The following is a 27,654-nucleotide window of genomic DNA, read 5'->3' on the forward strand; positions in this document are numbered from 1 at the left end:
CTGAAAGTGAGACGAGCGGATTTCCTGCTGGATGGGGCGTGCAGGTTGACACTCGCACAGAGCACTGGCCAAGCACTAGGACGCTGGAGTTGCCTGCATGGGAAGGCTGACAGAGGCTGGTGGGCTGAGTGGCAGAGAAGCAGCTGGACAGGTGATGCAGTTCCAGAGAGAAGCCCAAGGTGCCCAGTGTACAGCTGGTATCGGATGAGATCACCAGGAAGTCAGCAGAGAGAGGGGAGGGGCCAAGGACAGAACCCTGGGGGGCTTCGACATGAGGTGGCTGCGGAGAAGAGAAGCCAGCAGGGTGCAGAGAAAGCCAGGACTTCCATCCTGGAAGGTGGATGACAACCAGGAATTACCTATTGGCTTTTGCCACGTGGAGACCACAGGTGGCCTTGACAAAAGCAGCAGTTTTGAGGGAGGCAGGGGACAGAAGTCTGATTGGCCTTTTGAGAATGAGAGAGGTGGGGTGGAGACAGAAGAGAGAACCCTGAAGAGTTCTTGTTGCTGTTGTTTTTGAGACAGGGTTTCACTCTGTCGGCAGCCTGGAGCACAGTGATGCCATCACGGCTCACTGCAGCCTCCACCTCCTGGGCTCAACGGATCCTCCCAGTCTCCCAAGCAGCTGGGACTACAGGCACATGCCACCATGCCTGGGAGATGTTTGAAATCATTTTCACCAAAGTGTTTTGTTTAAAAAACAAAACAAACAAAAACACCACTCATCTTGGCATAGATGGAAAGCTGGCCCATTCCCCACGGGTGCTCACATCACACTCGTCAACTGATCCAGCTGTTAGGGGGCAGGGTATCACCCAGAGATCACAGAGGCTGGAGACAAGTTCATTCTCACTGGCTTAAGTGTTAACAATAAACCATAAATTAAATTCTAGGGTGACAAAATAAATGCCCCAAGCTTCAATAAGCAATTGCAAGAACACAGCCAATTCCTTGAAACGAACATTATTGGTGCTTGCTGCATCTGTGCCTCCACCCAGTCAGTAGGGGGTGTTTCTTTGGAATGGGCTCACCCACCCCCCTCAGGCTCCCACCGCACCAGTCCACACCCGTTCTCTTAAGAACTGTTCATTTACACACCATGAAAAAAGTAGCAACCCACAGATATAGCTATTTTTTTTCTTTTCTTTTCCTTTTCTTTTTTTTTTGAGGCAGGGTCCCCCAGGCTGGAGAGCAGCAGTGGCGTGATCACGGCTCACTCACTGCAGCCTTGATCTCCTGGGCTCAAGTGATTCTCCCCTCAGTCTCCCGAGTAGCAGACTACAGGTGCGCATTATCATGTGGCTAATTTTTTTTTTTTTTTTTGAGATGGAGTCTCACTCCATCACCCAGGCTGGAGTGCACTGGCGCGATCTCGGCTCACTGCAACCTCTGCCTCTCGGGTTCAAGCATTTCTCCTGTCTCAGCCTCCCGAGTAGCTGGGATTACAGGTGCCTGCCACCATGCCTGGCTACTTTTTCTATTTTTAGTAGAGATGGGTTTCACCTTCTTGGTCAGGCTGGTCTCGAACTCCTCACCTCAGGTGATCCACCTGCCTTGGCCTCCCAAAGTGCTGGGATTACAGGGATGAGCCACCATGCCTGGCAGTGGCTAATTTTTTATTTTTTGTAGACACGGGGTCTTGCTATGTTGCCCAGACTGGTTTCAAACTCCTGGGCTACAGTAATCTTCCCACCTTGGCCTTCCAAAGTGTTGGAATTACAGGCACGAACCACTATACCTGATCCTAATTGTTTTTTCTTTGGTAGAAATTAATAATTTTACTCACTGGTTTTTCTTAATTTTGTCTTTTAACTGATTTTCGAGTAAAAACTTTAGTTTTGACAAAGAAAATATATTCATAAACATATACACTTTTATTAAGTCAACTACTGGTATTATATTAAATATATATCTTCTAATATGCAGAATATGTATATTCTAATATGCAGATTTTGCAGCTCGCCAAACAGAGGTATTTAAGATCACGCACAGATCAATTTTCAAAGACAAAAGGCAGCACACAGTGCAGGGAAATCTAGTCCCACAGGGAGCCCCCATGTCAGCTGGGCAGGACCCTTCACACCAGCAGCACTGATGGGGGGGTGCCCACCCCGGCCCCAGGAACAGGATCACAGGAAATGAGCTCAGCTGCTGCACTGGAGCAGGATGAGAAATCGAGAATGAATCCTCACTCCTTCCTAGTACAATGCCAGAGTAGTCCTAAATATATACAGAGACGCTCTCCCACACACTCCAAACTGGGCTGGGACCGCCAGGACAGGAAGGACGACGTGACAGCCAGGAAGAGAACTGTCTACGCATCTTCCTCCTGGAAGGCCTCGGACTTGTCTCTGTTTAACTGAGGCGGAAGGACAGAAAGGAGCCCCAATGCTCTGGCCTCTAGAGCTCTGTAACAGAGTCCGTCCTAACTTACTCTTCCTGGCTCTCTAACCCTTGAGACTGAGACTTGCTAATACACTTCTAGAAGACAGTGGGCACAGCACTCATAACAAAGTACAGTAATTAAACGGTATCTACAGTGATTAAATGCTTCCTACCCCACATTAAGCAGCAGGGAGGAAGAGTTTTGAATGTAAGAAAGTAAAAAGTTTGCAAAGCATCAGTAAATAAGGTTCAAAGGAGAGCAACTTAACTTCAGTAATTAGTAATTTGGGGAATTTTTAGCAACTATTCGTAATATCCACCAAACTCTTAGGATTAATTCAAGCTTATAACATGGTCCTTCCTATTTGACAGACTTGAGAAGGCAGGATCTTTTAATACTTTCAATTTGCTTTTTATTCTCTTATACCCTAAATATTTGATGAAATATTCAACCCACCCATTGCTAATGGCAGCTTCCACTTTCTGAACATCTACATATGGGTCAGGGATGTTATATAATAATATCTCTACAGGCATATGGTCTCAAAACTCCTGGGCTCAAGTGATCTGCCCACCTCGGCCTTCCAAGGTGCTGGGATTACAGGCGTGAGCCACTGGGTCCAGCATAAATGTTTGGTATTTTTAATCCCTTGTTATTTGTCTTTACTCCCCACATAAGACTTTTTACATGTCGGTTTTAAAATTCAGAGGCAAAAATTAACTCCACTCATTTTTCTTGTTGCTCTTAACTTAATCTAGTAGACAGTATATTTTGAAATTTCTTTGTGCCACTGCTGTGAATTCAGAAAAGTCTGGTTTTCTTTCTGCACAGTAAAATACCAGCTGCTCCCAATGTCATGATTAGTACCATCTTCTGAAGAATTGACAGTCCATGCAGCAAGTATCATTTTAGTTTAAGGTGAACTGTGTCTTTCAAATTACTTGAGAACTGGTAATTCAAGTAAGCAATTCTTTCACTCTCCTGTAAGCAAGCACACTGTCCGATGTGCCACCCCTCTCCCCCACCAATTGCACTTGTATCGCTTAGGCTAACATATGTGTACCCTACGGCACAGAAATTCCCTCCCAGGTAAACACCCAAGAGAAGTGAGCAGGTATGTCTACCAAAAAGACACACACAAGAATGTTCAAAGCAGCTTTACTCATAATTATCAAAAACTGTAAACTACCCAAATGTCCACTCACAGAAGAGTGGATAACCTGTAGTATTCATGTAATGAACTAGTACACATTAAAAAAAAAAAAAAAGAAAAAAAAAAGGAGGAGCCAGGCGTGGTGGCTCATGCCTGTAATCCCAGCACTTTGGGAAGCCAAGGCGGGTGGATCACCTGAGGTCAGACGTTCAAGACTAGCCTGGCCAACATGGTGTAACCCTGTCTCTACTAAAAATACAAAAATTAGCCAGGCGTGGTGGCACATGCCTATAGTCCCAGCTACTAGGGAGGCTGAGGCAGGAGAATCGCTTGAACCCAGGAGGCAGAGGTTGTAGCGAGCCACTGCACTCCAGCCTGGGTGACAGAGCGAGACTCTGTCTCAAAAAAAAAAAAAAAGGATGAACTCCTGTCATACACAACACTGATGAATCACATGGATGTATGTGAAGCTAAAAAAAACCAGACACAAAATACTGCAGGATTCCATTACATGAGACTCAGAAACAGACACAACCCCAAGATCATGCAATGGGGGAAAACAGCATCTTCAAATGGTACTGGGGTGGCTGGACAACCACATGCTGAAGAATAAATGTGCGCCCCTACCTCACACCATATACAAAAAAATTAACTCAAAATGAATTGAAGGCCTACATGTAAGAACTCAAACTACGAAACACTTAAAACACAGCTGGGCGTGGTGGCTCACACCTATAATCCCAGCACTTCGGGAGGCCGAGGCGAGCGGATCATGAGGTCAAAAGATCAAGACCTTCCTGGCCAACGTGGTGAAACCCCGTCTCTACTAACAAAAATTAGCTCGGCATGGTGGCACATGCCTGTAGTCCCAGCTACTCAGGAGACTGAGGCAGGAGAATCGCGTGAACCTGGGAGGCAGAGGTTGCAGTGAGCCGAGATCACGCCATTGCATTCCAGCCTGGTGACAGAGTGAGGTTCCGTCTCAAAAACAAAACAAAACAAAACAAAAAACCACATGTAAATCTTTGTGGCCTTGGATTAGGCAATGGATTCTTACAGGTAAAACAGACCATCCTGGCTAACACAGTGAAACCCCGTCTCTACTAAAAATATTTTTTAAAAAATTAGCCAGGCGTGGTGGCGGATGCCTGTAGTCCCAGCTACTCAGGAGGCTGAGGCAGAATGGCGTGAACCCAGGAGGCGGAGCTTGCAGTGAGCTGAGATCGCGCCACTGCACTCCAGCCTGGGCGACAGAGTGAGACTCCGTCTTGTTAAAAAAAAAAAAAAGTGAGAAGACAAACAACAGAAGCATAGGAAATATCTGAAATCACATATCTGATAAGGGACTTACATCCAGAATACACAAAAAGCTCTCCCAACTCACTCATAAAGACAAATATCCCAATTTAAAAATGGGCAAAGGATCTGAATCATCATTTCTCCAAAGAAGATATATTAATACAAATGCCCAATATGCACAGGAAAAGATGCTCAAAGTCATTCGCAATCAGGGTAATGCAAATCAAAACTGTAACCAGACCTCACTTCACACCCACTAGGGTAGCTACAATAAAAAAGACAAATCCTAACAAGTGTTGGCCATGAGGTGGAGAGATGAACTCTTACACACTGCTAGTGAGATTGTAAAATGATGTAGCCTGGCAGTTCCTCAAAGTGCTAAACACAGTTACTACGTGACCCGTCATTCCACCCCTAGGTATATAAACAGGAGAAATCAAAGCATGTCTGCACCAAAACTTGCACACTGCATGTTTACTAAGAACCAGGTTTTTAAAATTTTTAATATAAAAAAAATTTGTACATGAATATTCACAGCAGCATCATTCGTAATAGTCAAAAAGTGAAAACCGAAATGTCCATCAACTGATAGCTAAATAAACAGAATGTGGTCTACCTAGACAATGGAATACTACTATTCAGCCAGAGAAAGTAATTAAATAACAATACAACATGGATGAACCTTGAAAACATTATGCTAAATGAAAGAAGCCAGCTACAAAAGACCATGTATAGTATGATTCCATTTATATAAAATGTCCAGAATAGGCAAATCCATGGAGACAAAAAGTATATTAGTGGTTGCCAGGGGCTGGGGAGAGGGAATGCTAAGTACTGCTAATGGGTACAAGGCTCAGGGGCAATGAAAATGCTCTAGAATTAGACAGCGGTGAGAGTTGCACAAATGTGTGAATAGAGTAAGAACCAATAAATCATACACTTAAATCAACAGGCCAGGCGTGGTGGATCACGCCTGTAATCCCAGCACTTTGGGAGGCCAAAGCAGGTGGATCACTTGAGGTCAGGAGTTCCAGGCCAGCCTGGCCAACATAGTGAAACCCCATCTCTACTAAAAATACAAAAATTAGCCAGGCATGGTGGTGCGCACCTGTAGTCCCAGCTGCTTGGGAGGCTGAGGCAGGAGAATTGCTTGAACCTGGGAGGCAGAGGTTGTGATATGCCGAGATTGTGCCACTGCACTCCAGCCTGGGTGACAGAGCAAGACTCCTTCTCAAAAATAAGTAAATAAAACAATAATAAAAAACCAAGCACAACGAATCTGTGATATGGGTCACAACAGTGTGTACCACACACAAGGGGGTCACAACAGAGACTACTTGGGTGCACGATTCATTAATTTATTCAAAAAGTATTAAAGATACTTAAAAATATTCCTGAAATGAAGCAAGACATTGTGGCTACGAGTAAGCACCTGAGTCTTTCAGACTTCACCGCTTACTGTGTTGCAAAATACTGAGCATGAACTCCAGTTTCCTTGTGGGTAAATTAAGGATAATCCCAGAACTGTGGGTGAATGTGACAGTGGATGTCAACAATGAGCAGTGCCAGGCTCTGAGACAGCGCCAGCATGCAGAGCCAGCCTAATCGTTTTGTGATCACATACGCATCACAGAAGATGTGCTGGGCTTCCCCTTTCCCACAGAAACAGCACGGAAGCCCCTCCCAGGAACACGCCCGTCTGCAGTGCAGCTCACAGTGCCTGGTGCACAGCTGGCGCTCAACAGGTGCATGTGAGTGAAAAGAAACCCACAGCTTCCAGAAGGTTCTTCCTATGTCACCTGCTTCTATATTCTGTGCCCATGAACTTGGACATCCAGAACGTACTCTCCTATCTAAATACAAGTACATGCAATTCTCCCTTAATAGGGCTGTTATTTATTTGTATTTTATCTTTTATTATTTTTAAACTCATTCAACTGGAAAATACTAGTGACAAGAAAAACAAATTCATGCCAGGGACTTTTTTCATCCTAGCATAGATCCTGAGATCAGCAGAGTTGATCTGAGTTGCTGAAACCTTCTGCATATAAACCATTTTCAGCAGGGTTCTTAACAACTGTCCAGAGCCAAATACTGAATTATCTGAGTCCAACTGCCAATCTTTCTAAATTGAATAGTCAATATGTCAGGAATACTATGGTGTTAAAAAAGAAAAAAAGGATAAAAGTAAACATTTTTATGGGAAATTTTCTCTTATCCAAAATTCCTTCAATCTTTTACCTTATTTAGACATTGACTCTGCATTTCTGCATGAGGAATAAGTATGTCTCTGGAAGAAAAAATACTGTTGCTAATTATATGAAACTTCTAGGACCTAATCCAGCACCAGAGAAGTGAGGCTAAAGAAATGCTAAATTACGCTTGTAATCCCAGCATTTTGGGAGGCCGAGGTGGGCGGATCACGAGGTCAGGAGATCGAGACCATCCTGGCTAACACGGTGAAACCCTGTCTCTACTAAAAAATACAAAAAAATTAGCTGGGCATGGTGGCAGGCACCTGTAATCCCAGCTACTAAGGAGGCTGAGGCAGGAGAATGGCATGAACCTGGGAGACGGAGCTTGCAGTGAGCTGAGATTGTGCCACTGCACTTCAGCCTGGGCAACAGAGCAAGACTCCGTCTCAAAGAAAAAAAAAAAAAAAAGAAATGCTAGATTGGCCAGGCTTGGTGGCTCACGCCTGTAATCCCAGCACTTTGGGAGGCTGACGCCGGCGGATCACGAGGTCAAGAGATCGAGAGCATCCTGGCCAACATGGTGAAACCCCGTCTCTACTAAAAATACAAAAAAAAATTAGCTGTGTGTGGTGGTGTGCACCTGTAGTCCCAGCTACTTCGGAGGCTGACGCAGGAGAATTGCTTGAACCCAGGAGGCGGAGGTTGCAGTGAGCCGAGATTGCGCCACTGCACTCCAGCCTGGTGACAGAGGGAGACTCCATCTCCAAAAAAAAAAAAAAAAAAAAAAAAAAAGAAATGCTAGATTGGAGCCCTCAGTGGCCAGACACGCATGTGAGCGGGAAGCCATATTCAAAACAGCAATAGCAATCCATCCAGCAACTCCAGCCCTCCCAGCACCTGAGGGGCTCTCCAGCCAGCAACTCCAACCCTCCCAGTGCCTAAGTGGCTCTCACAGGGTGGCTGCTCCTGAACCAGAGGAAGGGCCACCAAGCAAACCGCCCTCAGAGTGAGGCGCTCACTTTCCTTCCTGAACAGAGGAGAAGCGTGGAGCGGCCAGCCCGGCCTCACCTTGCCCGACAGGAGTGACCAGTAGTCGCCCATCTCCATGGGGCGTGCCCAGCACGGTATCAAAGCCCTCTCATGGCCAATGAAGTTGAAGGTGGAAATGGTACCTCTTTTTAAAACATTTAAGAATGTTTAGAAGAATCTGGTTCTTTTAAAAAAGAGGCAAAGAAAGTTTGAGGAGCATAGTTTGGATAACAATGGCTTCACTCATTTTAAATGTTATTTATTTCAGCCTCAACAATTAAATGTGTTCAGGTGGCCAGGCACAGTGGCTTATGCCTGTAATCTCAGCACTTTGGGAGACCAAGGTGTGTGGATCACCCGAGGTCAGGAGATCAAGACCAGCCTGGCCAACATGGTGAAACCCCATCTCTGCTAAAAATATAAAAATTAGCTGAGTGTGGTGGTGCACGCCTGTAGTCCCAGCTACTTGGGCGGCTGAGGCGGGAGGATCACTTCGACCTGGGAGGTGGAGGTTGCAGTGAGCCCAGATCCCATCACTGCACTCCAGCCTGGGTGACAGAGGAAGACTCCATCTCAAAAAAAAAAGTGTTCAGGGCTGGCTCGCACCTATAATCCCAGCACTCTGGGAGCTGAGACAGGTAGATCACTTACGCCTAGATGTTCCAGACCAGCCTAGGCAACATGGCGGAAGCCCGTCTCTACAAAAAAATTCACAAAAATTAGGTCAGTGTGGTGGCATGAACCTACAGTCCCAGCTACTCGAGAGGCTGAGACGGGAGGATGGCTTGAGCCCAGGAGGTGGGAATTGCAGTGAGGCAAGACTGAGCCATTGCACTCCAGCCTGGGTGACACAGTGGCACCCTGTCTCTACACACACACAAAAGTGTTCAGATTGGCTGCCAGACTACCCACCTCCAATATGTCACATATCCAACTGAACCTAAGCATTTCTGAGTTACTTTTTTTAATTAAAAAAAATATTTTATGCTGATATTTTTCAGTATTATAAAAACGCCGGCATGAAGGAAATGAAATAAAAAAAGTACATGACCCAGACACCAAGCAGAGAAAGATGGCCAGTGTGCTCCTGTATCGTCATCTTTGGCTCACCATCCCCACGTAAACGCAGTAATAAACAGGAAGGAAGGATGTTTTCACAGAAGACTTGAAAATGTTCCTCTGATTTCATGAAAGTAATTGGTAAGCCAGGAAAACTACCCTTTTCACCAGATGCCTAGAGATGAGACACTAAAATCAACAAATGAAAGAGCTTTCCAAATAATCAATAAAACTTTACGGCAAGGTCAGCAAATGTTTAACATTTTGCAAAAGGACATCTAGCTTTGTGCAGTCTGCATTTCCTTTCACAAGCTACAAGAGCTGTCAAAAATGCTTCTCCTTAAACAAACGCTGCAGTAAAAATACAAGATTTATACTACCAGGGTTTATTTGATTATGAAAATTGTACTTTTCCAGAACGTCTGGCGATTTCCAATTTCGGATGAGCCTGGTATTTCTCTACAGGCACCCACACACAGGCCTTTCCCCAGTGCTCTCAGCAGGAAGGGCCTGGGGCTCCTAACAGCACCAAGGCCCAGCCTCTGTGCAGCCTGATTTGCAGGTAGAATGTCCAACCCGTCTGGCTTCTAAGGGCTGGATTCCAGAAACCAATTAAAAAGCTGATGTACCAGAGACTACAGCATCACTCACATGGGTGGACAAGTATCAACTAATTTTTCTGAACTTCAATTAAAAAATCAAAAAGCTTAAGATCACATTTTAAAAAGTTGAGTCCTCACTAATCGTCAACTCCAAAGTGTCTCCAGTGAACAACTACTATAAGACCTCCCTTCTATTATTATTATTATTATTTTTTTTTTTTAAGAAAAATGCCACAAGCCCAGGGCATCCTCACCCAGCAAGCAGCAGAGGGAGCCAAGAGCACCAGCCGGCGGCCAGCCTTGTGTCCTCAGGGCAGCGGCAGGTGTTTCTGATATGAAGGCCTGGAGAAGCAACACGTATTTCATTCACTTCTCCTTGTCTCCCTCTGCTGTCTCAGAGTGACAGATCCAACCTCTCATGCCCACCCACGAGGACCAAGGAGAAGGGAGGTAATAACGCACTTCTCGGCCTCTCTGCAACCCCGCGTGGGTGCACACTTGGGCCTCAGGCCTTACCAGCTCCTGACTGGAATATACTTTACCACTGCAACATCTGAAATGAAACCAGAAATGCCTATTTTTTTTACATCGATTGAACCCCCAAATAGTTTATTTCCCACAAAATATACTGGGCCAATAGTATAGGAATGATCTGTCAAATCCCAAATTTGTCCAGCTAGGAAAACACTAGAAACCAGTTAAAACTTTTGAACAGGACAGGACAAATGCCAATTCTTCCACAAATAAACTGCAAACAAAAAAAAAAAAAAAAAAGGAGAGAGAAAGAGCTTACAGATTAAAAGAGATTAAGGAGGTGTACAATCCAAATGCCTATAAAACAAATCCACTTTTTTTTTTTTTTTTTTTGAGACAGAGTCTCGCTCTGTTGCTCAGTCTGGAGTGCAGTGGTGTGATCTAGGCTCATTGCGACCTCTGCCTCCCGGGTTCAAGCAATTCTCCTGCCCTAGCCTCCTGAGTAGCTGGGATTACAGGCATGCAGCACCACGCCTGGCTAATTTTTATATTTTAGTAGTTTCATCATGTTACCCAGGCTGGTCTCGAACTCCTGATGATCCACCTGCCTCAGCCTCCCAAAGTGCGAGGATTACAGGCATAATCCACCGTGCCCGGCCACAAATCCACTTTTTTTTTTTTAAAAAAAAAGGAAATTTAAACAATGACTATTTTATGATATTGAGAAATTACTGTTATTTTTTAATGTCATATTATTATGGCTATGTTTTTAAAGAAAACCCTCATCTTCTTGAGACACACACTGAAATATTTACAAATGAGATGACAGATTTCTGGGATTTTCCTAAAATAATCCTTTTTGGGGAAAGGGAATAAAAGTGAAATACAACTGACTGTGAGTTGATAACTGTTGAAACTGGTGGTTCATTATTCTATATGCTCTACCTCTTTTTGTTTTTTGTTTTTTTGTTTGTTTTGAGACAGAGTCTCGCTCTGTCACCCAGGCTGGAGTGCAGTGGCGCCATCTCTGCTCACTGCAAGCCCCGCCTTCTGGGTTCACGCCATTCTCCTGCCTCAGCCTCCCAAGTAGCTGGGACTACAGGCGCCCGCCACCACGCCCAGCTAATTTTTTTGTATTTTTAGTAGAGACGGGGTTTCACTGTGTTAGCCAGGATGGTCTCTATCTCCCGACCTCATGATCCACCCACCTCGGCCTCCCAAAGTGCTGGGATTACAGGTGTAAGCCACCACACCCAGCTGCTCTACTTCTAAAGGTATTTGAAATTTCCTATTTGAAATTTTAAACTTTGAAATTTGAATAGGAAATATTACCAATTACTATCACTTTTATTAATACTCATTACACAAATACCACCATATAAAAAACTCAAGAGACTCCAAAAAAGGAAGAATGACATTTTCATACATGAGCTCATCACTATTTTCAATAATATTTAAATAGAGGATGGCTGAGTGACATGGGATACCAGCTAGAAGTTTTTGAAAAATTAGTTTCCTTTTACAAATACTCAAAACAGGAAGATTGAATCCAAATCACTACAAGCTCCTGCCCCAAACCACACAGCAGTTTCCTCACTGGAAGTGCATTGCGGCAGGAAAATCAGCCCCACGCCTGGTGTATTTGCCATGAGTACGTTTGTTTTATTGCTGGCATTCCTTCTGGGTCATAAAGCAGTTTTATGAGCTGATAAAACTTCTGTACGGATTCTACAAAGCTGCCATGGCAAACAGCTTCAGTATTCAGCGTAACATATCTGTCTCCATCTCCTGCATCTGATTGATACAGGCCCTTTGGACTGACTGGACTTTCAAAAAGTCTAAGATGGCGACTCTCTTACTGTTAAAATGTTTATCTAAGTCTTCCTTTCCAATGTGGTACTGGAGAACGCTTTAGGACAAACAAGAAACATTTAAAATTCTCCATACCAAACTTTATTTTTAAAAACATTTAAGGCCAGGCGTGATGGCTCATGCCTATTCCCAGCGTTTTGGGAGGCCAAGGTGAGAGGATCACTTGAGGCCAGGAGTTTGAGACAAACCTGGGCTCAACTAGTGAGACCTTATCTCATTTTAAAAATACACATTTAAAAAACAGTAAAAATGAAAACATTTAAAGTTCATTTTACTGAGAATATTTCTCTCAAATTATAAATGCAGTATTTTAAGCATCATTAAACTTGCAATACAATCAACAGGAATTACCATAGCCGGGAAAAAAATAAACTTAAGAAAAGGGAGGTAGAGGCTGGGTGTGGTGGCTCATGCCTGCAATCCCAACACTTTGGGAGGCTGAGGCAGGTGGCTCACATCACCTGAGGTTGGGAGTTCGAGACCAACCTGGCCAACATGGGGAAACCCCATCTCTACTGAAAATACAAAATTAGCCAGGCGTGATGATACACATCTATAATCCCAGCTACTTGGGAGGCTGAGGCAAAAGAATCCCCTGAACCCGGGAGGCGGAGGTTGCAGTGAGCTAAGATCGTGCCACTGCATTCCAGCCTGGGCGACAGAGTGAGACTCCATCTCCAAAAAAAAAAAAAAAAAAAAGAAAAGGGATGTAGAGGGGACTATGAAATGGATACTAATTCAGAATAGCCTGGATTTTTAAAGTTTCTTTCCTTAATATTAAACAAAGTTTTATTTATATTACAAACCAATTATTATTAAAATGCTATTGGAGAAAAACTATAAAATCTGATCAACTGAGGATCTAGCAGTATTCAAAAATACCACCATTCAATAGGGGCAACTAGCAATTAATTCTATACTTTTTTTTTTTTTTTGAGACGGAGTTTCGCTTTTGTTGCCCAGGCTGGAGTGCAAGTGGCACAACCCCAGCTCACCACAACTTCCGCCACCCAGGTTCCAGCAATTCTCCTGCCTTAGCCTCCCAAGTAGCAGGGATTACAGGCATGCGCCACCATGCCCGGCTAATTTTGTATTTTTAGTAGAGACGGGGTTTCTCCTTGTCGGTCAGGCTGGTCTCGAACTCCTAATCTCAGGTGATCCGCCTGCCTCGGCCTCCCAAAATGCTGGGATTACAGGTGTGAGCCACCGCACCCAGCTCAAGTGGTTTTATAAATGCATACTTTAAAATTTCACTCTCTAAAATATTTTTCAGGGGTCAGGTGTGGTGGTTTACACTTATAATTCCAGCACTTTGGGAGGCCTGCCAGGCAGGAGGATCACTTAAGCCCAGGAATTGGAGACCAGCCTGGGCAACATAGTAAGACTTCAACTCTACAAAATACTAAAAACAAGGCCAGGCAGCCAGGCGCGGTGGCTCATGCCGGTAATCCCAGCACTTTGGGAGGCCAAGGTGGGCGGATCACGAGGTCAGGAGATCGAGACCATCCTGGCTAACATGGTGAAACCCCATCTCTTCTAAAAATACAAAAAATTAGCTGGATGTGGTGGCGGGCGCCTGTAGTCCCAGCTGCTCAGGAGGCTGAGGCAGGAGAATGGCATGAACCCGGGAGGCGGAGCTTGCAGTGAGCGGAGATCACGCCACTGCATTCCAGCCTGGGTGACAGAGCAAGACTCTGTCTCAAAAAAATAAAAAATAAAAAAAAATAAGGCCGGGCACAGTGGCTCACACCTGTAATACACCAGCACTTTGGAAGGCCAAGGCAGGAGGATCGCTTTAGCTCAGGAGTTCGAAACCAACCTGGGCAACATGGCGAAACCTCATCTGTACAAAAATACAAAAATTAGCCAAGTGTGGTGGCACGCACCTGTAGTACCAGCTACTGGGGATGCTGAGGTGGAAGGATCACCTGAGCCCAGGAGGTCAAGGCTGCAGTGAGCCATGATCATGCCACTGTACTTCTGTCTCAAAAAATAAAAATAAAATAAAATATTCTTTTTTTTTTTTTTTTTTGAGTGGGAGTCTCGCTCTGTCGCCCAGGCTGGACTGCAGTGGCGCGATCTCAGCTCACTGCAAGCTCCGCCTCCTGGGTTCACGCCATTCTCCTGTCTCAGCCTCCCGAGTAGCTGGGACTACAGGCACCTGCCACCACGCCCAGCTAATTTTTTTTTGTATTTTTAGTAGAGACGGGGTTTCACCATGTTAGCCAGGATGGTCTCGATGATCTGACCTCGTGATCCACCTGCCTCGGCCTCCCAAAGTGCTGGGATTATAGGTGTGAGCCACCGCGCCCAGCCTAAAATATTCTTAAACACAAGACTGAAAGCTTCTTAATTTTTCCTAAAACTACAGTAATTCTGATGCCAAAATATTCCAAAGATAACATACAAAAGTTAAAACCACAGACTATCTACAGACTACTCCTCATTTGGAAATACAGATTTAAAAAAATAATAAAAAAAATGAATACAATAGGCTCAACTGTGCAGTTAAGAGAATAAAATGCCACAGCTAAGCATGTTTTATTCTGGGAATGCACATATGATTCTATAGCATGTATATCAATACAGACAATAAAAAATAGCCAAACTAAAATCACAGTTCTGATACATGCAATAACCATATTTCAACATTAATTTCTCATTAAAAGTCGTGACTTTTTATTTTATTTATTTACTGAGATAATGTCTGGCTCTGTCGCCCAGGCTGCAGTACAGTGGCACAATCATGGTTCACTGCAGCCTCGACCTCCCAGGCTCAAGCAATTCTCCTGCCTCAGCCTCCTGAGTAGCTAGGACACAGGCCCACACCACCACGTCCAGCTAATTTTTGTGGTTTTTTTTGTAGAGACAGGGTTTCGCTATGCTGCCCAGGCTGGACTCAGGTATATCTGCTCACCTCTTATAGGCGTGAGCCACCACGTCTGGCCATCTCAGACTTTTAGACTAATCAAAATCAGCTTTTAATGTACAAAACAATCTTTCAAATTAACATTCAATTTTAATGGAAAAAGACTAGAACATGCTTTAAAATAAAAAAGCAAGAAAGACAATTATAATAAACTTGGGGGAAGGAGACTTTCACTTTTCGTGGCATACCTACTTCTTGTACTGCTTGAATTTATTTTATCATGAGCACGTTTTTCTTTTTCTTTTTGACAGCGTCTCACTGTGTCACCCAGGCTGGAGTACAGTGGCACAATCATAGCTGACTGCAGCTTCAACCTCCCCAGGCTCAAGCAATCCTCCCATCTCAGCCTCCCGAGCAGCCGGGATTACAGGTGTGCACCACCATGCCCAGCTAATTTTTGTATAATTTGTAGAATCGGGGTCTTGCTATGTCGCTTAGGCTTATTTTCATAATTAAAAAAAAATTAAAATAAAAATAGTACTTGCCAAATGTACCTTTTGTGATTGGTATTCTGATACTTTCAATACATGGTATGAGGGGCAATCCCAAATCACAGAAAACCGCAGCTCAGCTGACCTACAACTGCCCTCCAAGGACGGGCCCAAAGCTAAGGGCTTTGTAAAGCCCAAAGCTAAGGGAGGTGGCTCAAGAGATATCTGGAGAGGAGTTTTTAAAGAATTTTAGGCCGGGCGTGGTGGCTCACACCTGTAATCCCAGCACTTTGGGAGGCCGAGGCAGGTGGATCACGAGGTCAGGAGATCGAGACCATCCTGGCTAACACAGTGAAACGCGTCTCTACTAAAAATGCAAAAAATTAGCCGGGCGTGGTGGCGGGCGCCTGTAGTCCCAGCTACCTGGGAGGCTGAGGCAGGAGAATGGTGTGAACCCGGGAGACGGAGCTTGCAGTGAGCCGAGATCACGCCACTGCCCTCCAGCCTGGGCAACAGAGCAAGACTCCGTCTCAAAAAAAAAAAAGAATTTTAAAAACTGGCTGGGTGCGGTGGCTCATGCCTGTAATCCCAGCACTTTGGGAGGCCGAGGTGGGTGGATCACGAGGTCGAGAGATCAAGACCATCCTGGTCAACATGGCGAAACCCCGTCTCTACTAAAAATACAAAAATTAGCTGGGCATGGTGGCACGTGCCTGTAGTCCCAGCTACTCGGGAGGCTGAGGCAGGAGAATAGCATGAACCTGGGAGGAGGCGGAGCTTGCAGTGAGCCGAGATCACACCACTGCACTCCAGCCTGGACAACACAGCGAGCGAGACTCTGTCTCAAAAAAAAAAAAAAAAACACACCAAAACAACTTCTGGTCACAGCACTCCTTAATAGCCCCAAAGCGGGCAACCCAGATGTCCATCAGGAGTGGACAAAGAGAGGGTTGTGAATACGGTGGACACTACACAATAACCACAAGGAACTAAGCTGCAGCTATACCCAATCACGTGGATGGATCTCACTCTTACTTACAATTACTTTTTATTTTTTGAGACACAGTATCACTCTGTTCCCAGGCTGGAGTGCAGCAGCATGAGCTCGGCTTACTGCAAACTCCACCTCCTGGGTTCAAGCAATCCTCCCACCTCAGCCTCCCGAGTAGCTGAGACTACAGGTGAGCACCACCATGCCCAGCTAATTTTTCTATTTTTTGTAGAGACGGGGGGGGGGGTCTCATTATGTTGCCCAAGCTGGTCTCGAACTCCTGGACTCAAGTGATTCGCCCACCTCAGCCTCCCAAAGTACTGGGATTACAGGCTACAATTACCTTTTATTATGGTAAAATATACGTAACATAAAATGTACAATTTTAACCATTTTTTGAGATTGACCAAGAAAAAAAACAGCAGCAACTCAAATTGCTAGGATGGAAATAAAAGAAGGGACACTACTGACATTAACAGAAGTAAAGAAGATTATTAAGAAAAACTATGAACAACCGTATGCCAATAAATTAGATAATCTAGGTGAAATGGACGAATTTATAAAAAGACACAAACTACCAAAATTGACTCTTGAAGAAAGAGAAAATGTTAATAGATCTACAACAGGCACAAAGATTGAACTAGTAATCAAAAAAATACCAAGAAAGCTATCCAGGCCTGGACAGCTTCACAGGTGCATCTACCAAACATTTAAATAAGAGTTATTACCAATTCTTCACACTCTTCCAGAAAAAGGAGAACACTTCCTAAATCATTCTATGAGGCCAGTATTACCTTGATATCAAACCAAAAAAAAAAAAAAAAAAAAAGACATACAAGGAAAGAAAACTAGAATCAATTTCCTTTATGAATAGATGCCAAAATCTTTAACAAAATGCAATACTAGCAAACTAAATTCACAAACACAGAGAAAGAATTATATACCATGATCAAGTGGGATTCATCCCAGGAATGTGAGGTTGGTTCAACAAACAAAAACCAATTAATGCAATACACCATATCAACAGAAGAAAACGAGCCACACAACTATCTCAATGGATGCAGAAAAATCACGACAAAATCCAACACCCTTTCACATCAAAAACTTAACAAACTAGAAATAGAAGGAAACTTCCTCAACCTGAAAAGGGGCATTTATGAAAACCCGCAGCTAATGCCACACTTAATGGTGAAGGCTACATGCTTTCTCCCTAAGATCAGAAGAAAGACAAGAATGTCCCTAGTGCTGTTTCTACCCTACACTGTACTGAAGGTTCTAGGCAGGGCAAGTAGACAACAAAAAGAAATTAAAGGTATCCAAGTTAAAAAGGAAGAAGCAAAACTATCTGTACTCACAGAGATAATTTTATATATAAAATTTATATGATTTTTTATGTAAAAATTCTAATGAATTCACTAAAAAAACTATTAAAACTAATTAAAAAGTTCAGCAATTTTGCAGGATAAAAGATCAATATATAAAAATCAATTTACCTCAGGAATAAATTTAAGAAAGTAAGTGCAACTCTTACCCCTGCACTGTGAATGTAATTAATGCCACTGAATTGAACACTTAAAAATAGATAAAGTGGCCAGGCGCAGTGGCTCACGCCTGTAATCCCAACACCTTGGGAGGCCAAGGTGGGTGGATCGCCTGAGGTCAAGCGTTCGAGACCAGCCTGGCCAACATGGCAAAACCCTGTCTGTACTAAAAATACAAACATTAGCCAGGCGTCGTGGCGGGTGCCTGCAATCCCAGCTACTCGGGAGGCTGAGGCAGGAGTATCGCTTGGACCCAGGAGGCAGAGGTTGCAGTGAGCCAAGATTGTGCCACTGCACTCTAGCCTGGACGACAGACCAAGACTCCGTCTCAAAAAAAAAAAAAAAAAAAAAAAAAAAGTTAAAGCAGCAAACTTTATGTATTTTTACCCCAATTAAAAAGAAAACTAAACAACTCTCACTCTGAAAACTGAAACTTTTTTAAAATTAAATTTAAATTTATTTATTTATTTGAGATGGAGTCTCACTCTGAAGCCCAGGCTGGGGTGCAGTGGCGTGATCTCGACTCACTGCAACCTCTGCCTCCCGGGTTCAGGCGATTCTTTCACCTCAGCCTCCCGAGTAGGTGGGATTACAGGCGGCTGCCAACACACCCAGCTAATTTTTGTATTTTTGTAGAGACAGGGTTTCACCATGTTGGCCAGGCTGGTCTTGAACTCCTAACCTCAGGTGATCCGCCCACCTCAGCCTCCCAAAGTGTTGGGATTACAGGCGTGAGCCACCATAGCCATCCTTTATTTGAATTTTAAAAGTTCTAAATAAGTGGAAAGGCATCTTATGATCGTGGGACAAGAGACTTTAATACTGTTAAGATGGCAATACTCCCCAAATTGACCTACAGATTCAATGAAATCCTTGTAAGAATCCCAGCTGGCTTACTATTAGAAACTGACAAGCTGTTCCTAAAATGCATATGGAAACTCAAAGAACTTAGAAAGAATTGTCAAAACAATCTTGAAAAACAACAAAGTTGGAGGACTCATACTTCCTAATTTGAAAACTTACTACAAAGCAACAGTAACCAAGACAGTGTGGTACTGGCATAAGAAGAGACACATATATTAATGGAATACAACCGAGAGGCCAGAAAGAAACTCATACATTTATGGTCAACTGATTCTGACAAGGATTCTAAGACCATTCAACGGGAGAAAGAATATAGTCTGTTCGACAAACATTGTTGGAACAAACTGGTTATCTGCATGCAAAAGAATGAATGTAACCCCTCTACCTCGTATCATAGCAAAAATTAATTCAAAATTGACCAAAGAACTAAACGTAAATGCTAAAACTAAAAAACTCTTAGAAGAAAACACATGTATAAAAGAAAACACAGGTATGAAACTTTGTGACCTTGCGCTGCCAATGGATTGTTAGATATGACAGCAAAAACAACAACAACAAAAAATATTTAAATTTGTTTTCCTGCACAGAAGGGGCTCTAGGCAGCCATGGCGCCCAGCCAGAATGGCATGGAAGCCCCACTTCCACAAGGACTGGCAGCTGGCTCGTGGCCACATGGTTCAACCAGCCGGCCCGGAAGATCCGCAGATGCAAGGCCGGGCAAGCTAAAGTGCCCCACATTGCCCTGCACACCGCGTTGGGACCCATCCGGCCCATCGTGTGGTGCCGCACAGTGCGAAATCACACCAAGGTGCGCACCGGCCGCGGCTGCAGCTTGGAGGAGCTCAGGGTGGCCGGCATTCACAAGAAGGTGGCCCAGACCATTAGCATCTCTGTGGATCCAAGGAGGCGGTACGAGTCCACCGAGTCCCTGCAGGCCAAGGTGTGGCAGCTGAAGGAGCACCACTCCAACCTCACCCTCTACCCCAGGAAGCCCTCGGCCACCAGGAAGGGAGACAGTTCTGCTGAAGAACTGAAACTGGCCACCCAGCTGACAGGACCGGTCATGCCCATCCCAAACGTCTGTAAGAAGGAGAAAGCCCAAGTCATCACCGAGGAGAAGAATTTCAAAGCCTTCGCTAGTCTCCACATGGTCCATGCCGACGCCCGGCTCTTTGGCATACCGGCAAAGAGACAAGGAAGCTGAAGAACAGGATGTTGAAGACAAAAAATAAAGCCCTCTTGGGACTTGTAATAAATCAGCAGTTTAAAAAAAATAAGTTAAATTAGACTTCATCAAAATTAAGAACACCTGTGCTTCAAAGGATACCATCAAGATAGTGAAATGACAACCCACAAAATGGGAGAAAATATGTGCAAATCGTATGTCCAATATGGGGCTTGTATCTAGAATATACAGAGAACTCTTAAAATTCAACAAAAACACAACCCAATTTTTTTTTTTTTTTTTTTTTGAGACGGAGTCTCACTCTGTCACCCAGGCTGGAGTTCAGTGGCGTGATCTCAGCTCACTGCAAGGCTCCGCCTCCCGGGTGCACGCCATTCTCCTGCCTCAGCCTCCCGAGTAGCTGGGACTACAGGCGCCCGCCACCATGCCTGGATAATTTTTTGTATTTTTAGTAGAGATGGGGTTTCACCGTGTTAGCCAGGATGGTCTCCATCTCCTGACCTCGTGATCTGCCCGCCTCGGCCTCCCAAAGTGCTAGGATTACAGGCGTGAGCCACTATGCCCGGCCAAGACAACCCGATTTTTTAAATGAGTAAAGAACTTGAATAGACATTTATCCGAAGAAGATATACAAATGTCTAATTAACACATGAAAAGATGTTCAACAACATTCGCTATTAGGGAAAAGCAAATCAAAACCACAATGAGAAACGACTTCACACCCACTAGGACAGAAGACAACAAGTGCTGGCAAGGATGCGGAGAAACTGGAACCCTTGTGGGCTGCTGGTGGGAATGTAGACCACTGTAGAAAACAACCTGGCAGTTCCTCAGGATGCTCAACACAGAGCCTTCACATGACCCAGCAATTCCACTCTGAGGTATACACTCGAGGGACATGAAAACATATCCCACAAAAACTTGTACATTAATGTTCAGAGAATAGGTATTAAAAATAAACAAAAGGTACTTTGGGAGGCCCAGGCAGGTGGATCACCTGAGGTCAGGGGTTTGAGACCAGCCTGGCCAACCAGGCGGCCAAAAGCCACCTCTACTAAAAATACAAGAATTAGTCAGGCGTAATCCCAGCTATTTGGGAGGCTGAGGCAGGAGAATCGCTTGAACCCAAGAGATGGAGGTTGCAATGAGCCAAGATCACGGCACTGCACTCCAGCTTGAGAGAGAGAGCAAGACTCCATCTGAAAACAAACAAAAACACCAAATAAACAAACAAAAGGTAAACAGATGTCCATCAACTGATGAATGGATAAACAAAATGAGAGCTGTCCACACAACGGAGTACTATTTGGCCATAAAAAGGGATAATGCACTATATACGCTACAACATGGGATGAACCTTGACAACATGATGTCAGTCATGAAAGACCCATATTATATGACGCCACTTACAGAAAATACCCAGAACAGGCAGATATATAATGAAAGGAGATTTGTGGTTGCTCAGGGCTGGGGTGGGGGTAGAGTTGGGGATAATAGCTAAAGGTTACAGGGTTCCTTTGGCGGTGATGGCGAAGATGGTTGCACGACTCGACGAATATACTAAAACACACCAACACTGAACTGTATGCTTTAAACAGGTAAATCATGCATGACTTGAATCTCGATAAAGCTGTTACAAAAAAAAAAAGGAAAAAAATTATCTGGTAATTGTAAATGGCAGAGAAGCCTTTCTTCTTCACTGAAATAAACTACTAGCAGTATAATTCAACTTAAATTTCTCTATATTGCTGACAGCTGGTTTCTGTTTAAAACTCCTCCTAACATATTATGTCACAAAGATTATCAAAACTTCATAAACACAAATCTTGCTTTTTAAAAAAATAATTAAATATTTGTAGAAGGAAATATATCCAGGCTTATCATTTTGGTTACATAAAACCATGTCAATGTCTGATGTTTTGAGAAATATTTCTTGTTATGACACAGTATAATATCAATGCCATCCCTGACACCTTAATTAACTGGTAAAACTGGAAATAGAGCATTTCCAGTAACTTCTCAATTCGCTGCTAGTCAGACAGTATTTCCCACATATTTGAATCCAGTTTCATTTTAAAGGTACATCAGAAAGCTGCTCTATTAATAAACAAAGACTTTTCAACAATTTGGTTTCAAATACTTCGGGTTAGAAAACAAACATCCATTTAAGACAGAGCTGCAAAATTATTATTATTACTTTTTGGAGACAGAGTCTCACTCTGTCGCCCATGCTGGAGTGCAGTGGTGCAATCATAGCTCACTGCAGATTCAACCTCCTGGGTTCAACCAATCCTCCCAAGTAGCTGAACTACAGGTGCACACCAACACAGCCGGCACTTTTTTTTTTTTTTTTTTTTTGAGACAGAGTCTCGCTCTGTCACCCAGGCTCGAGTGCACTGGTGCAATCTCGGCTCACTGCAACCTCCACCTCCCGGGTTCAGGCAATTCTCCCGCCTCAGCCTCTTGAGTAGCTGGGACTACAGGCGCCCGCCACCATGCCCGGCTAACTTTTTGTGTTTTTAGTAGAGATGGGGTTTCACCATGTTGGCCAGGATGGTCTCGATCTCCTGACCTCATGATCCGCCAGCCTCAGCCTCCCAAAGTGCTGGGATTACAGGCGTGAGCCACCACGCCTGGCCCTAATTTTTTAAATTTAATTTTGCAGAGACGGGGGTCTCACTATGTTGCTGAAGCTGGTCTTGAACTCCTGGGCTCCAGCAATCTTCCCACCTCGGCCTCCCAAAGTGCTGGGATTGCAGGCGTGAGCCACCGTGCCCGGCCTCCAAAATTAACCTTTAAGGATTGCTGCATAACCACTGATAAAATCAACATCTTTCTCAATAGTAAAGCATCAGTAGAAATGGTATTTCAAATTAAAGTATAAGATGGGTCAGGTGTGGTGGCTCACACCTGTAATCCCAGCACTTTGGGAGGCCGAGGCAAGAGGATCCCTTGAGCTCTGGAGTTCAAGACCAGCCTGGCCAACATAGGGAGACTCTGTCTCTAAAATAAATAAATAAATAAATAAATAAATAGTGAAAAATAAATTCGGCTCACCAGTTTTTTAAACAAAGTGATAGATTGAATTATTTTAATTCAATGATTTCGCACTAACAAGGGTGAAGTACAACACAGCAAGGACCCTGAAGTGCTGTTTTGGGTGCTGTGGCAAGGGAGTTCTAGTCACCTTTGCACCTCGCTACGTTATTTATGTTTTTAGAGAATGAAGAGGGGCAAGAATATTTCTTATTCTGCTCTGGTTTATTTTCAATGGGTGATTTCCTACATACCAAAAGCTCTGGAGGTTAAACACAGCTCTATGACATTTCCAGAAAGATGAAGTTTCTATAGGCAACTCCTGCGTCACAAAAGCCCAGCTGTGAACAGCCCCACATCACATGGTCTCCACAGGGACCCCTGCACCCTCCCAGCCCCGAGCAGCAGGCGCTGTCCAGCCACCGTATTTCCACTTTCAACACTTCCTTCAGGTACTCCCTGCTTCTTCACATTCTCATAACCCCCTTCTCCTCTCCTCCAATGCTTGTACAGCCACGAGAGAAAAAAGAAAAACCTGCTCTCCTGTCGTCCCATTTCCTCCTTCTACTCATGGGGGACTCTTTCAAGTAAGTAAGTGTAAGAATAGAAACAGCAACATATCCAAATCAAAACAAAGAGGAACTACACTCTGACTTCGTGCAGAGATGAGAGCTGGGGCGTCTCGCACACCTGGAAACCACGGCGGCGCATAATCACACTGCCACGAGCCTCAAGGACAACGTGAGCTCCAGAACAGGAATTTTGTTTTCTTCACTGCTGCAGTGCCTAGCACATCTTAAGTCCTTAAAAAATATTTGCTAAGTGTACGACAAGGGATGACAGCAGACTAAAAATGTCAACACGATTTTGCAGAGTGGGAAAAAGCAAATGGACGAGTGGTATCTAACTCAGCAAAGCCAGAAAACCAGAACTTAACTGCGCAGCAGGGGCAACGAGGCTGGGGAATGAGAAGAGGCGCTCAGATCTCTGAAGGCCTGAGGGTAATGGGCACAAAAGAGCATCCGCTTCAAGTCTGTGGGAGAAACAGTCAGATCCTCCCCCACCAGCCCTCCTCCACCTCAGCCACCTTCCCAGAAACTGACAGCTATGCCCCCCAACCCCTAAACCCCAAGCAGGAGACTGGAAACTCCTCTCTAGGGAGACTTACAGCCCCAAAATAAAGAATTCTATCACTAACTTCTGGCAGTGGCCCTCAAATTGGCAGGGTCCATGCTCTATTTCCTCATGGTGAGACTCAACACTTAAAAGTCGGCCCCATGCATACAGGGAGTTTCCAATCGTCCCATTCATAACCATGGAAAGACAGCCAGTAATCACCAGAGTTTCGGCGAGAAGCCTCTAACAAAGAGAATGACCAAAGTAGAAAACAGGTGAAAACGCACAGGAAACAGACAAGGTAGGAGGCAAAGGGAAAGAAACATCTACGTAACAAACGTGTGCAGGAATCAACAAAACATTAAACAAAGAAATGTGTCTAAAACGCACTGCCTTCATGAAACAGAAAGAGGATGTTATAAAAAGGACTACTGAGAACAACAACACTTTTTTTTGGAGACAGTCTCTCTCTGTCGCCCAGGCTGGAGTGCAGTGGCGTGATCTCGGCTCACTGCAACCTCTGCCTCCTGGGTTCAAGCGATTCTCCTGCCTCAGCCACCAGAGTAGCTGGGATTACAGGCACCTGCCACCATGCCCGGCTAGTTTTTGTATTTTTAGTACAGACGGGGTTTTGCCATGTTGGCCAGGCTGGTCTCCAACTCCTGAGAGTTGATCCACCTGCCTTGGCCTCCCAAAGTGCTGGGATTACAGGCATGAGCCACCGCGCCCAGCCTTACATTGAATTTTTGTTTCCGACACTGTATCTTTCATTTTTAAGTGTTCTTGGCTGGGCGCAGCAGCTCATGCCTATAATCCCAAGCACTCTGGGAGGCCAAGGCGGGTGGATCACGAGGTAAGGAGTTCGAGAACAGCTTGGCCAACATGGTGAAATCCCATCTCTACTGAAAATACAAAAACTAGCTGGGCTTGGTGGCGGACGCCTGTAATCCCAGCTACTTGGGAGGCTGAGGCAGGAGAATCACTTGAACCTGGGAGGCGGAGGTTCCTGTGAGCTCAGATCACGCCACTGCACTCCAGCCAGGGCAACAGAGTAATACTCTGTCTCAAAAAAAAAAAAAAAAAAATTAGAACAAACATTAAAACTACAGTATTATCAACAAAAGTTCCCCAGAGCTGAAGGACCCAAGCGTCCCAATCAAAAAGACCCACCAAAGAACATTAGAGATAAACAAGAGTTCCCTGAAAGCTTCCAGAGATTTTACAAAAGAAAAGTCCCACACAGAGACTTGGAAACCATCGTGGTCTCAGACTTCTCATTACCAACACTCTCAGTGTAGACAGCAATGCCTCCATGCTTTCAAACTTCTGAGGAACAATGACTTCCAACCTAGAATTCTGTACGCAGGCAAAGTGCCATTCAAATGTGAGGGAAGAAAGGGCATTTTCAGCCAGGCATGGTGACTCATGCCTGTAATCCTGACACTTGGGGAGGCCGAAGCGGGCAGATTCCCTGAGCTCAGGAGTTCGAGACCAGCCTGGGCAACATGGTGAAACCCTGTCTCTACTAAAATACAAAAAATTAGCTGGGTGTGGTGGTGTGCACCTGTAGTCCCAGCTACTCGGGAGGCTGAGGCAGGAGAACTGCTTGAACCGGGAGGCGGAGGTTGCAGTGAGCCAAGATTGCACCACTGCACTCCAGCCTGGGCAATAGAGCAAGACTCTGTCTCCAAAAAAAAAAAAAAAAAAAAAAACCATTTTCAGACAGACCTGGTTCAAAAAATTTACCTCCGATGAATTCTTTCTCAGGAAGCTACTAGAAGATTCACTCCACCAAAAGATGAAAGACACAGAATCCAGAAAGGGGAATTCAACAGAGGAAAGAGACACAAAGAATCCCTGCAAGGAATGAAAAGCACTCCAAGGAGGACTGCTCAGTAGCAGGCCTGCAGGACACCCGGCCCAGGCTGAAACAGAAAAGTGGCAGGCCTGGAAGGGATGAAGGTGATAAGATTATTTGAGGTGTTTAATGGAGGAGTTCTAGTTAAAAGCCTGGCACTAAATTCATGACTGTACATTGAAAACCAAGCTAAAGAAAATTCGGCCGGGAGCGGTGGCTCACTCCTGTAATCCTAGCACTTTAGGAGGCCAATGCGGGCGGACTGCTTGAGGTCAGGAGTTCAAGATCAGCCTGGCCAACATGGTGAAACCCCATCTGTACTAAAAACACAAAAATTAGCCAGGCATGGCTGGGCGCGGTAGCTCACGCCTATAATCCCAGCACTCTGGGAGGATGAGGCAGGTGGATCACGAGGTCAGGAGATCGAGACCATCCTGGCTAACACGGTGAAACCCTGTCTCTACTAAAAATACAAAAAAAAAAAAAAATTAGCCGGGCGTGGTGGCGGGCGCCTGTAGTCCCAGCTACTCGAGAGGCTCAGACAGAATGGTGTGAACCCAGGAGGCGGAGCCTGCAGTGAGCCGAGATCGCGCCACTGCACTCCAGCCTGGGCGACAGAGCAAGACTCCGTCTCAAAAAAAAAAAAAAAAAATTAGCCAGGTGTGATGGTGGGTGCCTGTAATCCCAGCTACTCGGGAGACTGAGGCAGGAGAATCACTTGAACCCGGGAGGCGGAGGCTGCAGTGAGCCAAGATCATGTCACTGCACTCCAGCCTGGGCAACAGAATGAGCCTCCATCTCCAAAAAAAAAAAAAATTTACTCCATGGGATTATTATAAGAAAAGAAAATAAAGAAAATTCACTCCAATAACACAAAACTATTTCCCCTAGTAAATTGTATCTTACATGGCTTAGCTGTGAAGACAGTTACCTAACAATAAGAATGCAGACACTGAATTACCAATTTAAACAAAATTATATAAACATATTTGGAACACAGAAAAAGAGAGCAAGGGGTGAATGTGTTTCAGGCAGTGGAGGGACAATGTAGAACAGTTCTAAGGCCTCTTCTACAGCAGAAGTCAGCAATGTCTAAAACGGTAAAATCAGAAATTAGCAGTACCAGCATGCTACACAGAAATATGAAATTTAAGGCAGGCATTGCTAAGCACCCACCAATACCCAAGGATCTTCTATAGTAACATCCCACCCCCGGCCTGCTTGGCTGAAGGAGGGTGGGATGGCCACCGTCTCAGATGGTGGCCTGAGGGTGGGAAAAGGCCGCAGCCCCGGAGGCCTCTTGGAGCAAGGCTGTCCAACTAGCACTGACTGCTGACACGTCAACTTCACGTGAGAGAAATCAACCTGATTTTATTTAAGTCATTGTCACTTTGTTCTCCATTACTGGCAGCTAAATGTGATCCTAACTAAAATGATAAGTAGAAACAGAGGAGTTAAAAGTGGTAGTCTGTGGGAAGTTGGAGCGCGGAGCAAGCGACTGGTAGAGGGACTGCTGTCTTGCATTACAACCCAGTAGTACCGCTTAGTTTCCAAAACTAAGTAAATGCATTACATTGATAAAAGTTAAATGATGTTAAAAGAAAATCACCCCATGGGGCATGGTGGGAAGTGC

The 27,654-nt window shown here is 44.6% G+C and overlaps 1 protein-coding gene and 1 pseudogene across 14 annotated transcripts in view; one reads left to right on the forward strand and one right to left on the reverse strand.

The window, feature by feature from the left end:
• The window catches only part of CDC42BPB (CDC42 binding protein kinase beta), a 127,619-nt gene that overhangs the window by 92,111 nt on the left and 7,854 nt on the right, over nucleotides 1-27,654 (reverse strand). The window lies entirely within an intron of this gene.
• LOC467563 (large ribosomal subunit protein eL13-like) lies at nucleotides 19,431-20,057 on the forward strand (annotated as a pseudogene).

This window comes from Pan troglodytes, chromosome 15 (genome assembly GCF_028858775.2).
Source record: "Pan troglodytes isolate AG18354 chromosome 15, NHGRI_mPanTro3-v2.0_pri, whole genome shotgun sequence".
Lineage (NCBI taxonomy): Eukaryota > Metazoa > Chordata > Mammalia > Primates > Hominidae > Pan > Pan troglodytes.